Source organism: Urocitellus parryii, chromosome 9, assembly GCF_045843805.1.
Source record: "Urocitellus parryii isolate mUroPar1 chromosome 9, mUroPar1.hap1, whole genome shotgun sequence".
Taxonomy (NCBI): Eukaryota; Metazoa; Chordata; class Mammalia; order Rodentia; family Sciuridae; genus Urocitellus; species Urocitellus parryii.
Genome location: NC_135539.1, coordinates 68,356,555 through 68,369,262, shown reverse-complemented (window position 1 = coordinate 68,369,262; position 12,708 = coordinate 68,356,555). Strand labels below are relative to the sequence as shown.

The 12,708-nt window shown below is 43.2% G+C and overlaps 1 protein-coding gene and 1 pseudogene across 3 annotated transcripts in view; one reads left to right on the top strand and one right to left on the bottom strand.

Annotated features, from left to right (window-relative positions):
• Camk1d (calcium/calmodulin dependent protein kinase ID) overlaps positions 1–12,708 on the top strand; it is a 387,368-nt gene that overhangs the window by 291,227 nt on the left and 83,433 nt on the right. The window lies entirely within an intron of this gene.
• LOC113196585 (tubulin alpha-3 chain pseudogene) lies at positions 5,168–5,800 on the bottom strand (annotated as a pseudogene).

Below are 12,708 nucleotides of genomic sequence, written 5' to 3'. Positions count from 1 at the left end.
ACTCATTCTTCTTTTGTTTTCCTGCTCAGAATTCAAGGTATGTTTCTGCAAATAAGAACAATAGCTGGTTGCAGATGGAATGGAAATAGTTTATGCTGCAAATATTTTTATGTAACATTATGCCGCATCCACCAGAATATTTCAAACAGTCTACAGATAACTTTCAGAAGTTGAGCTGTACCCCATCATTCATTCCATACACGTTTATTGAACATCTATAATATATTAGAAACTACACCAGCTGTGTAAAACATAAAAGCAAAAAATTAAGAGCCCATAGATATATTGTTATAATGTGACAGCCATTGGCTTTGTGTATCAAAGTTGTTAGCCTCTGGAAAGCAAGTAGGAAGACCACCGCAGGCTTCTTTAGGACTCAGGTCCTGCAAGTTATGAAGCTGTAATAAATAATATGTGGCCAGCAATGCTTGGATTAACCCACTGGCTGCTTCCTAGGCTTGATCCAGCCTTACTCGGTGGAAATGCAATACTTGGAAGCATGACCCAGGCAGAAGGGAGCTTGTAAAGAAAAACACTGTAATCTACTAAGGACAAATAACTAATCTCACAGCAGTGCTTTTAGCATACAAAGACACTTGAAATGAGCAAAACCCTATCAGGGACAGGTACCCCCCAGTGTACACTAAGATATGTCCATAACTGAGCATAGGTGCATTTCCGTTGTGTTTGGCATCTGACCCATCAGGAGAGGAGTTTCCAACCACCTTGTTTAGACCTTAAAATGGATACTTTTCTGGTGGACTGTGCTTTTGTAGACATTGCTAGTCTTTGATCACAACAAAATCCATCTTCCACATAAACCTATTGGATAGCACCTGCAATATGAAAATCTATCCTTTCACCCTCACCCCTCTGCCTTTTTATATTAATTTCAGTTTAAGAAAGTGTTTCTGCGCTGGGATTCCAGGAACAGTTAGCTGGTTTCTGGCACAAAGCAAGCCAGAAACTGGCTGTTTAAGTCACAGAAAGTGATATGGCTTCTGAGGAATTATAACAGGGCAGTCTAAGCGGACTGGGACAGAGGCGCCACCTGGAGGGAGGAGGGGGAAGAGCACAATGAACACAGACCCTGTTTCACAGGCTAATTTAAAGGGGGAAAGAAACAGTCCTTACCTAATAGAAAGCAAAGAACTTATCTTGTAATTTAGTCTAGATTAATAAGCACGAGAACACATCGTTACAGGATCTCTAACAAATTCTCTTCCTTCCTACCTTTTGTGGTTTTTACAATGGATTTTCATTTAAATGCTTCATTTATATTTATCTTTTTTTGAGTGTGGAGACCGTAAATCGTTTCCAAGGTATTGCTGTTTGTCAATACTGCTAGATGATTTTTCATAGAAAACAATGCCATACAGAGTATTCTTTGCTTCCCTGAGATGAAGTGGAGGTCATTGCATTCCTTGTTGATAGGAGGTAGGGAAGGACGTGGCCATGAGCCAGGATCCTCACACTGCTGCGTGTCTGCCCTTTCTAGCACATCTAAATATCTGCTCCCCTTGCACCACCTATTCCTGCAGAAAATCCAGTGCCAGTCTAGAATTAAGGGAACATTGACAGCAAGATAATCAAATGTTACTTTTTAAATATTCCGTGAAAAATAACTTGATCCAAAATGAAGGTCGATCAAAATTCTGTTTGTATATTTCTCATAAAGGTAACAGTTTTTCTTAGGCAGGCTTAATTTCAGATGCTTTTTGTGCCCTACATTAGATCAGGTTTCTTCCCAAGTTTTTGTTTGTAAAATGTGTTTGGCAAACCTGTCATGTGCTCCTTGGTTTTGTTTATTGCTGCTTTTGAGGAGCAAAGGCTTGTATCCTTGCTGATCTGTCTATTGAGCATCTGCTACTGTACATGAATAAGGGACAGAGCAGATGTAGAAGATGCTTCTCAGAATTTCACCAAGAAGCTCAAGAGCCCTCCCAAGGACAGCCCTCCTCTCCGTTGGTGGAAGCTCCTCAGAGTCTGCATGAAGTGAATTTCTCAAAGCATCCTGTTGCCAGGGTCCTTGTGGTGGGTTCACAGATGTTAAGCTGCAGTCCTTGAGTCGAGAGTCATTATAGCAATGAGAAGGGCAAGTGTTAGAACAGGCACACACAGCAAGACAATGCAAAGCCAACCTCAGGAATTGCCATGAGGAGGTACCCAGAGGGGAGGTACTCCTATAGCAAAGCACCACAGCAAAACTCTGTCCAAGGCTGTGTGTTTCTCACAGTCCTAGCGGGTAGAAATCCAAGATCAAGGAGCTGGCTGACTCATTCCTACAGAGGGCTCTCTTTCTGGTTTGCAGATGACCTCCTTGCTGTGTTCTCAAATGGTGAGCAGAAAGAGGGCCCAAGTGTCTCTTCTTAAAAAGACACTAATCCCATCACAGGGACCCACCCCCATGGTGTCATCTTACCCTACTCAGCTCCCAAGGCTCCATCTCCTCACACCATCACATCGGAGCGTGGGATTTGAACATATGAATTTGTAGGGGGCGGGGGATCAAACATTCACCTCGTAACAGAGGGGAAGGTTGAACTGCAGGGGTATTTTTTTTTTCAAAATTTTTTAGTTGTACCTTTATTTTATTAATTTATTTTTATGTGATACTGAGGATTGAGCATGCTCATCACACACACACACACACAAACACACACACACACACCCCTTTACTGATGAGAAAACTAAGTCACTGTGAAAAGATCTGAGCAGTTGTATGACCAAGTGCATTTCCCCGAGGCAAGGCCCCTTCTGGCCATTCCTAGAGACATTGCTTCCATTTTAGATATCTGCAGGGCTTCTGTAAGTGGGCACCTTTTAAGAAATCAAATGTCAGGAAGCTTATGGAGGAGACATAGGCTTATCATAGGTCTTGTTTTGCTTTGGGGGTTGAAGTATGGCCTTAGGGTTAACTTTGCTCCCCAGAATTCCAGGGGTGCCCATTGCTAAATAGCTTTTCTCTACTGCTTGTTGGTTAAACTGCAAAACCAAGGAAGGAATGCAGACTTTGAACAATGTTTGCCGAAATCTGAATAGGGAGAAAGGAAGAAAGGACAGTAGGCTATCCTTGGCTAGTCACTCGATTGGTTATTGGTATTAATCAAAAGACACAGAATGCCAATTTTATTAATTCATACTGAAATGTATAATTGTCAAGTGGGTTTGTGTTTGCAAAAATACCTGCAAAGGGAAACTATAGTCAGAAGATTGCCTGGATGGGTGGAAGCAGAGCAAGAGAGGGGCGTGGGGGTATGTTGCTGGCTGGTGGCATCAGGCTTTCATAGATATTCTGAAATCTCCACTTCCCCTGTGGGTGCATCCCTGCCAGAGCTCATCACAGCCAGTGACCAGGACTCAGCCTTCCCCAGCAATGTTGGGGAGGCCCTGCTGACCATGAGGATGGTCTCCCCACTTTATGCTCCCATTGCTGACTCCCCCTAATCCCTCCCTGTCTCAATAGGTACATTCTGTATTATAGAATATAAATCTAGGCAACTCTCTACCTTCACACATAGTGTAGTCTCCAAAGCAAGCACCACCATGCAAAAGTTGAACAATGCATATACTTAAATATTCCTATCTCAGAAGGTTTAAGATATATTTGTATATATCTTCGAAGGTATATGACAATAGACTTAAAGTCTCTAATTATCCCAAGTCTTTAAAGTCACAGTTTTTGATCATATATTACTGGCATGCCACATAGTTCTTGGCTTTTGGTTTTTTCAACTAAATGCAAATGGTTACCTAGGTAGAGACCATGGAGCATTCACCTGGGCACTTTTGCTCCATTTCACGAGTTCCATCTTTTCCCATCTCGGTTGCATCACTATTGTGAGATCTTCATTTCTTACTTCTTATTTCAGTTGCATTTTATCATTTTCCACTTTCTAAAAAAATAAATGACAATTGGGAAGTGCTCCAGATAGTCAAACAGTGGAGCCATTACCACTGTGCAGGCCCAGTGATTGTCTGCAGACTTGACTAATGGAAAGAAGTCATTGCCACAATGCAGAGCTCGAATTGCTTCTATGAAAATCCAATTTTTGCATGCAAAGGACAAAAATACCATGTGATCTTCCATAATATGCTGCATTTTAAAGTTCAATGTACAAAACTTAGGGACCTTTATACCTTCCATCAGATTGTACTTGGGTATGGCAGGGAGGTGACATTTTGCTTATTTAAATAAATTTAATAAATAATTATTGAATGCCTATTATGTGTCAGGCAGTGTACTAAGCATCTGTTTCCAGGGAGAAGAATAGGAAAAACACCTGTCTCTTGTCCTCATGTGAACCTACAAATCATCCTTATGACGTAGTTTTCAAATCCTTTAGGATAGGAATGTTTAACCTCAGCTCTATACATTTTGGGCTAGATAATTTTTTTTTTTTTTTTTTTTTTTTTTTTTTTTTTTTTTTTTTGCTGTGGAGGGATGTCCTGAGTATTCTAGGATATTGAGCAGCATCCATGGATTCGTCTAACAGATGCCAACAGTACCCTAGTAGTCACGAAATAAAAAATGTCTCCAGATATTGCCATTTGTCCCCTGGAAGAGGGGCAAGATCACCCCAAATTAGACCATTGATGGCATTAGACCTGCCATATTTCTCGACTTTGGTAGATGAATTGGCTATGGGCTTACCTACTGTTGGGCTGAACCAGTTTGTTCCCAAAGCCTTAGAGATGTGCATGGAGACAGAAGGGCTGTGGGAGAGATTCACACTTGGTTCATGACAATAACCGTGTGTCACTTCATGGGAACTTGTCATATCCACATCCTGCATATCCAGCACCCTGCTCGTGTCTGTTGCCCACTTTACAAGACAAAGCCTGTGCTGTGGGATGTGAACTGGAACAATCCAACTAAACCAGCAGAGATCATCCACACAATGATCCTGGATAGTTGCCTAAGTAGCATTGTAAGTAAATTTTTAAAATTGAACTGAGGTCTCGGCCCACTACACAGGACATTGCAATCTGAGACTGGGTTGGAAACCAGGCCACTGCCGTCAGCCCCAACCCAGCTGTGGGAACTCTCATGAGAGAGAGTTAATAGGTAAATATATCCTGTAAATGTTAGAGAGTGTGTGCCCAAGACAGAAGAGAAAGGGAGAGTTACCAGTCACACCCTCCCAGTCAGTATCCTTCCCCTTCTTCAGCCTCTGCTTCCACAGAATCCACGGGCCTCTGAGAATTTCCCTTCCTCCATGCCTTTGCCCATGTACCAGTGCACAAAGGCCCGCTTGGCATACATGAGATCGAACTTATGTTCCAGGTGGGCTCAGGCCTCGGCAATGGCAGTGGAGTTGCTCAGCATGCATACAGCCTGCTGCACCTTGGCCAGGTCTCCTCCAGGCACCACTGTGGGGGGCTGGTAGTTAATGCCCACCTTAAACCCAGTGGAGCACCCATCCACAAACTGGATGATGCTCTTGGTCTTGATGGTGGCAATGGCCGCATTGACGTCTTTTGGGACCACGTCCTTCCTGTACAACATGCAACAGGCCATGCACTTTCCGTGGTGAGGGTCACACTTCACCATCTGGTTGGCCGGCTCAAAGCAGGCATTGGTGATCTCAACCATCGAGGGCTGCTCGTGATAGGCTTTCTCCATCGAGATGACCAGGGCATAGGTGGCCATAGGGAAGCGGATGTGGGGGTACCACACCAGGTTGGTCTGGAATTCTGTCAGGTCCACGTTCAGGGAGCGGGACAAAGGAAGGAGTAGTGTGGCACATTCCCCAGTCCCTTCTAGACCCCAGATGCCATCAGCAGTGCTTCTAACCATGTGTGTTAGCGCAGGTGTGGTGCACTGTCCCACTCCGTGATATTTTCTCATTTTGAATGTGTTGTCAACATTAGAAGCAGAATGCCATAAATTTAGAAATAGTCCAGCCAAATGTACATTTTATCGTCTTGTCTTATTATGTTTGGCTTAAATTCTAGTTCAGGAGACATAACATATTTTTTTAAATAACAGTCTTTGTATTGGTTTTGTAAGTAATTTGAAAAAATTACATTTCGATTTTCAACATTTACGCCAACTTTCTGGCACATTTTTACAGCCAAGTTACACTTTAACAGAAACTATAAAGGAGATAATGAGGACCTCTTAACTGCTTGTTCTTCATGGCTGCTGGTGAAATTGGTATAATTAGGCTTTCATGAAAGGAACTGGGTTTTCCTCATAAAAAAATACAATAATAATCCTTCCTAGTAACGCAGTTGGCACTGGGCAAGCTGGAAAAAGCAAGACCTTAGTGGAAAAGTTTATGAAATTCATTGTGAGCAGAACCGCATCTTATTCAAGGCACCATCTGAAGGTTTGAAGTGATCTTTCCTTCTTCCTGATGAGAGTAATATGTGGACATTTTTCTCCATGAGGGGGAAAGAAAAGATCTCTTACAGAGAAAGTAATGTCAACATTTGAAGGAAGAGCTGCTGTACTGAAGCCATTAATAATTGCAGTGTGACATTGCAGACTGGAAAGAAAAGGTGTGTTTAACCAAATTCGTTTTAGGAACAGTGCTTGGGAGCTGAATTTTTCTTTTTCTGAGCTGCTGCTGACCTCCCCACCCCACTTTACGGAACCCCTTGCAATGTGGGAGCAGGACCCAAAGCCAAGCAAATCTTCACATTATTTCAGCCAGCCAATGGGGCATGGTTTTTGGTTTGACTTCTAGTTTTGGAATTATTGGATCAATTTTCTCCTACTGTATTTGAAATGTGGTTTTAAAATTGAGTTCAAAATACAAATTTTTATTACTGATTATTTGGGTTCTCTTTCAGTGGGATAGAAAAAAATAAGACCAGAATTACTCTTCTATATACTCATCCTTAATTTTGATTTGATTTTGTGTCCAAATGGCAAGATTGGATTTTTATACACAATTAGAATGCTTTTATTCAGCACTGTTTTATCTTATGCCCAGTGACAGTGCCCAGGGGGGTGCGAATCTTGTGCCCGAGAGGATTTTAATTAGCAGACACTTAAACCACCAGATGGCTCCCTTAGGTTTTAAAATCTATGCTTGGAGGAAATAAATTGTCTTACCCTAAAAAAATTACTTGAGTGAATTTGAAAGGATGCCTTAAAATCATGATGCAAGCAGGCCTCCATAGCTTCAAGATGAATTAATAGGTTTAGAGCTGCTGGTTGGAGGGTTTGGCTACTTTGTTTAAAGATACAAGATCCTCAGGATGCATTACTATGTGCCAGGATTCATCATCTCTGTTAGCTTATGAATTTGTTTTTTCAAAGCTGAAATGCCTCATCTCTTGATTCTTCTTCTCTCCTCTTGTGTTCCTCTGCCAAATATACCATACTATTTAGGTGGCTCATAATTGGGCCTTCCCCTCCCCAAGGACAGCATTGGAGGTCCATACCTAGAGCAGCACGGGGATGTCATGTGTGGCTCGTCAGATTTAATATTCCCTGCTAAACTTGCCTCCTTCTTTCCCATAGTCCTTTGGGGATACTTTCACATTTGCAAATACACAGAAACCCAATGGGGTAGATTCATATCATCCAAAAGAAACAGAGGCAGGGTATGTGTGAGACAGATACGGGAGTTTAACCATGGATTCTCCTTCAAGGTTCCCAGTAAGACTGTTAAACATTCCCCTGGCTTCATGACTGCCTCACAGTGGGTCTCATGGTGTACACAGTCTAAGGAGAAATTCACCTATGTCCCTCTGACCACAGAGGTGTGGGCAGCAGCAGGAAGCATACATTAAGTGGACCTTCACCAGAAATCTTTGTTTCTTTTGGGGTTTAAAACCACTTTTTCCCAGGCCATGCACCTACCCATCTTAACCTCCTTCAGTGAATATTTTTTCATCTTTCAAGTCTGCGGTGCAGTTATTCCAGAGTAAACCCACAGATAATCCTCTTTTAGCAGTTATACAGGCCAGATAATCATTGCTCATTCCAGCATTAGATTCTAGACTGAGAATTCAAGGTGGGAGAGCTTTAGAACAGACCTCAAGTTTTCAGAACTCGAGGGCTCACCTGGAAATTCTTGTTAAAGCAGACTTCTAAGCCCAGCTGCAGAAATTCTGATAAATAAGTCTGGGTAGGAGAACAAGCCACAAATTTGCAATTCTAACAAGCTCCCAGACTTTATGGATCTCACTGGTCCAGCGATTACCCTTGAGCAGCGCAGAACTTTGAGAACATGTATCTAATAATCAGCTGTTGTCACCCCTTAGAGACAAATGACAGGGCAATGTCCATCAAAGTATTTACCATTTGAACTGCAGGTGATTTTATGTGACTGCAGCTCAGAACTTCAGTCAGGGTGTACAAATCTCATCTGTGTAGCAAGGAGTAACTCTTGGGTCATCAGTGAGGGAAGAGGCAGGCATCAGAGCATCATGCACAGCGTGGCCCTCCAGGTTTCAGGTATCTAGGTATATCTGGAGACAAGCGTCTAAACATTGACCATTAACAACTCAGAAGGACTGATGTCAGGCATGGAGAGATATACATCAAGTGAGGAGAAAGCTAACAAGTCTGTGACCAGCCTGCTCCAACAAGTCACTTCAAGGCATTCCTACTAATCTTTCAACCCCACCATTGCTTAAGGGGAATGAGAGCCAGAGGTGACATCTCAGATAAGATGACTGTTGACAAATTCTCTAATCTCAGCTCAAGCAAACACCGCTCCATTGTCCTAAGCAGGTGGCTGGCACAATGCTCTGATTATCTTAGCAGGAGTTTGGTATGAAAATAGGAGCTTTTTTGAGAATGAAACTGCTATGGTAAGATTTTTTTTTTAATGGCCTAGAGGAATCAACAAGGATTCATATCCATGGCTTTTCAACAACCCCCAAAAGGTGGTTGCTCTTGGCAGGTCATGCTGAGAAACCTATTGTGTGTGCTATCATTCTTTAATCTTTTTAGCCTTAGAAGTAATTGCAAGATCCATATGAGTAGGGCCACTGTGTTCTGGAATTGATTAATTCATTCAACAGAAACCTTTGATGAGGCACTATGTGAGATGATTAAAATGGTAGGCCTTGCTTGTGTCTTTGGGCAAGATAAAGATGTCTGGCATGGCAGATCAAATCAAGCCACAGGAACAGCAGACATTGAGCCATCCCATCCCCGTGTGCTTAAGAAGTATCCATGGTGGACAAGCTGCTACTGACCAGGGAGGAGCAGACACCTGGAGGAAGGAGGGTCAACTTACCAGGAATCATCGGGCTCTTCATTGCCAGGGACTAATGTCTGGAAACCCGGGCATATGGAATTGCATGGCCTTTTCAAAGCTTAACAGGACCAGGGGCCGGGCCATGGTGCATTCTGCGCAGTCTCCTTGCTTGCCCTGGTTCCAGCACATTTTAATCAACTAGTACTGTAACACGACTCATGATGCATTTTCTCACAGAACAGATGTCCTTGATCAAAGCTAGCAATTTCTCTGCTTTCTCACTCCTTTTCCAACCAGTTTATGAAAACACCTTCTTGAACCCCATACAGGGAAGAATGGAACTTAATCAGAGGGAATATGTCAGGAGGTCATGAATCGCTCAGTTTTGCACTGTTGGTGACAAATCAAAACTCTGGGATCCATGTTCTGAGTAGGAAAGGGTCATGAATTTGCATTTCTAACAGCTGCTGCTGGTCCAAGTGCTGCCCTGGAGAGTGTTGCCTTCTTTGGCTACTATTTATTCATTCATCCAAGAAATATTTTTTTAGCGTCTACTAGGTACCAGGGCCTTAGGCATCAGGAAGATAGCAGGAACAAAGCAGACAAAGATCTCACACTCCCAGAGCTCACTGTCTTGTAGAGGGAACCCCTTACTAATAGGTAGACATATGCAGAAGCAAGGTACTTCTGATAGTACTCACGGGACCTGTGGCCAGATGGGAAATGACTGGGGGGGAGATTAGGGTTGAGTAACCCTGGGGCTTCCTCTCTACAGATGAGTGCTAGTGGTCACAGCCCTGGGCTCCAGTTGTAGGAATTACCAGTGTAGACCTAAGATCTGTAGCAGAAGTCTGTATAGGAGTTGTCTAAACCCTTCTTGCTTTCTAATTGCATAGGCTCTGTGACCAGAGGCCCATCTTCCTGAGTTCAGGGATGCATTAGGGAATCTGAGTGGGAAGGACTTGTAGGGTGGAGTAAGGGGTGAGAGGTTTGGAGAGAAGCTGGAGCCAGGCTGAGAGGGGAGGAGCTGAGCAGAGGGAAACCTCTGGTGACCCGTGAGGAGACCACGGGTTTCAGGGTGAAGTCACCTGGTAGAGATTTATTTTCACATTATTTTCTGGACAGATCTTAGGGATCCCTCCCTCCTGGGTATTTCCTTCAAAAACCTCAGCTGGGTGGTTTGTGTTGCTGGTGGATGCTTTTCTGTCACTCTATCCTCTTGGGCTTTGTCCTAGTCTGTTCAGGCTGCCCTCACAGAATGCCAAGGACGGCGTGGCTTTTAAACAACAGAAATGCCAGGTGTGTTTGGTGTATGCCTCAATCCCAGGGGCTCTTGGGAGGCTGAGGCAGGAGGATCATGAGTTCAAAGCCAGCCTCAGCAACTGAACAAGGCCCTAAGCAACTCAGAGAGACCCCGTCTCTAAATAAAATATTAAAGAGGACTAGGGATGTGGCTCAGTGGTTAAATGCCCCTTGGTTCCATCCCTGGTACAAAAACAAACAAAAACAAAAAAACAATAGGAATCTATTTCTCACAGTTCTGAAGGCTGAAAGTCCAAGATCCAGGCACCAGCAGAGTCTGTGTATGGCGAGGGCCAGCGTCCTGGATCTCAGACAGCCATCTCCTGTGTCCTCACATGGAAGGAGAGGTGAGGCGGCCCTCTGTGCCCTCCTTTATAATCCCGTTCATGGGGCTCTGCTTTGATGACCCAGTCGCCTTCTGATGCCACCACCCTGGGGCTTAGCTTTTAACATACAGATCTTGGGAGCGGACACAGGCATTCAGTCTCTAACACACTGTACAATGATCGAAAGAGGCTTGACAGGAGACTCATGATCAAGTCGTCTCCTGGGAGTAGTGGGATTATGCCTTTCAGGACCCTTGTCTGTGGGATGGAGACAGGGATACTTCTGGGGTGTTCTGAGGAGTATTTAGCAAAGCACTTGGTCGGTTCCCTCCTCCACAGCCTACAGAGGGATTTGGACCAGGTAAAGTCAAAGGGCTTTGCCATTTAAGTTTGAAACTATAATATAAAACTGTCCTTACTGACTGTCCAGTGTCAGGGCAGAAATAGAAGAAATGTCATGCAGGGCCCTTGATGTTGAAAAGCATGAGCTTTTTAAGAACTGCTTGGAACATGAGAAAACAGGAAACACAGTGAGATTATTTGGCAAAGAATAACGAAGGCTCTCTAGTGGCAGTGTAGTAGTGTCCCTGAAGCAGGTAGGGAGAGTGTGAGCTGGGATTTCAGTAGTAGGTGGAGAAAAGGTAGAAAGGAGGAGGAGGGGAGGAAGAGCTACTGAGCACAGCGAGGAAACGAGAATAAATGTATGATTTCAATCTTCCTATGGCTTCATAGAAACCCCATTGTGTATATTTACCACATTTTCTTTACCCATTCATCTAGCGACTGGACACCTAGGCTGGTTCCATAACTTGGCTACTATAAACACTGAAGTGGCTGCATCGCTAGAGTATGCTGGTTTTAGTTCTTTTGGATCAATACCAAGGAGCAGGGTAGCTGGATCATATGGTGGTTCTTTCCTAGTGTTTAAAGGAATCTCCTCACTGCTTTCCAAAGTCGATGCACTAATTTTCAGTCCCACCAACCAGGTGTGGGTATGAATGGAGTTGGAGAACATCATGCTAAGTGAAAGAAGTCAGATTACAAGAGAGAGAGAGAGAGAGAGAGAAGCATTCTCACAAAATAGAAGGAAGACAAATAGAGTAGAGAAAGGGGATTAAGGGGAGGTAGGGAGGGAAAAGGGAAGTAACGGGGAATGAAGTTGATCAAAGCTGTGTACATGTGCACACATGAATCACAATGAATCACACTTTCGTGTATTTATATCATGCACAAATTAAAAATATAATAATAGAAGGGAGACCAGCAGAGAAAACAAAGGGGTTCAGGGGAGGGAGAAGGGAAGGTACTAGGCGGAAACAAAGAGCATGTTTAGATGAAGCTACCAAAGCCCCAGGGCTTTGTATTGTGGGTTTGTACATGTACAGACCCACACCTTCTTAATGAAGGCTGTCTCGGTGAATCACACTTTAATTTAGAATTTATGATTAATGATTATTTGGAAAGAGACAGGCTACAGTTGGAAGAACAGAAATTCATTAGGTGTTTTGACAATCTAAACAAGAGAATTATAGAATTTTTTGCTCCAGAAGGAAAAGGCACTGTGTCTCTCTTCTATGGCAAAGGAGAGACCTGTGTCTCCGAGAGGTTAGGTAGCTTCCCTGATATCACACATAAAAACATGCAGCACTTGGAATATGGCTCAGATGAACATGTATCTTTTGCTGCTATGTAAGCTCATCATTCATCTATATATTTATTAATGAATGTGAAATTCTTGGTGGTAGAATAGTTATTATGTAAGTTGAAAGGATTTTTTCCCATTAAAATATACCATCAATTAACATTTTGATGTCCTCACAGTGGTTTTTAAACTCCATTAACAGGTTTTGTTTTGGTTTTGCGGTGCTAGGGATCAAACCCAGGGCTTTGCACATGCTGAATAAGTTCTGTGC